Source organism: Lycorma delicatula, chromosome 1 (genome assembly GCF_047948215.1).
Source record: "Lycorma delicatula isolate Av1 chromosome 1, ASM4794821v1, whole genome shotgun sequence".
Taxonomy (NCBI): Eukaryota; Metazoa; Arthropoda; class Insecta; order Hemiptera; family Fulgoridae; genus Lycorma; species Lycorma delicatula.
The window spans coordinates 40,406,839-40,408,150 of NC_134455.1; positions in this window are offsets into that span (position 1 = coordinate 40,406,839).

Sequence of the window (1,312 nt, forward strand, 5' to 3'; positions counted from 1 at the left end):
CTATTTTGATATTTTATTTTAACATAAAATCCTCTACGTTCCTATCTATAAGTTCACAGTTTTATTAAGGATAATATTCTAATATAAGAAAGTGCATTTCGCTGTTGCGGTATTTATTTTACATTCAGAAACACGTTCATATAGGAAATTGTTTTCTTTATATTGATAATATGTACGATAATATTTGCAACAAATTTTATCAAAAAATTATACGAGAAATCATTTTACTTATAAATCACTTCCCCGAAATTAAAAAAAAAATTCCAGAAATAAACCAAAAATAATTAACGATAACACAAATAAAAATATCTGTTATTCAACAAAACCAATTAGAAAACCTTTCTAGGAATTAGAATGATTTTTCTAGTGCTAATGCACTAAATTAAGGTACTTTTATTTCTCACAATTAATAACGGAAATTTATTTGAAATTATTTGTTATTAATTCAGGATGCCCGAGGAAGTGTATGATAGGTTACGAAATCCAGAATTGGTTGCAATACAGTATGCAGATTTACTGTTTCATCAAACAAAATAATTCTAAAAACATTAAAAAGCTACGGTTTAATTAATATCGTAACATATCCATCCATTCACGCTGTTCTCTAACGTAATTCAGTTCTACTACACACGCTTCCTCTCCATTTCTCACTCGCTGAACAAATCACACAAACGCTCACGTGTTTGCATGCTCATGTAGAGGTATGCTGATATCGGTTACTATTATCTCATCCGGACGAGACATTATTAAATTATTTTGTAATATCAAATTTACCTCGTCATTTGGAACTGAAATTTACCATAGTCCAGATTGATAATATAATGTGGCCAAAGGGTACAGCTCAGATTAGATACTCTAAATAATGTTTCTCAGTTTTGAAAAAGATATATTTATTTTTCAAACATCTGGTGGCAATTATATACAACAAAGGCTCAGTCTATTTTACACATCTCCACCTCTAACATAGTAATTTTTTCAAATATTAATTATCATTTTCAATTTAGCCGTCAAACTTAAAAAATTTCCGTCTCTTTTGATTGTTGTATTATTACTGCATTGCTATAAGGGTAAAATAATATTAGTATAATAACATAACATACCGACGATGAATTTTTTCCATTGCTGTCGCGAATTGTGATTAATTATTTAATATTAAAAAATGAAATTTTGGGAAATTGATGAATCTTATAATTTAACCTATCTTACACTTTTGGGGCCAATTATATTGAAATGGTTTTAAAAAAAATTAAATCTATTAAGTTTCTGACTCTCACCGGTACAGGAAATGAAGACTAGATTTTCACAAGAGCAT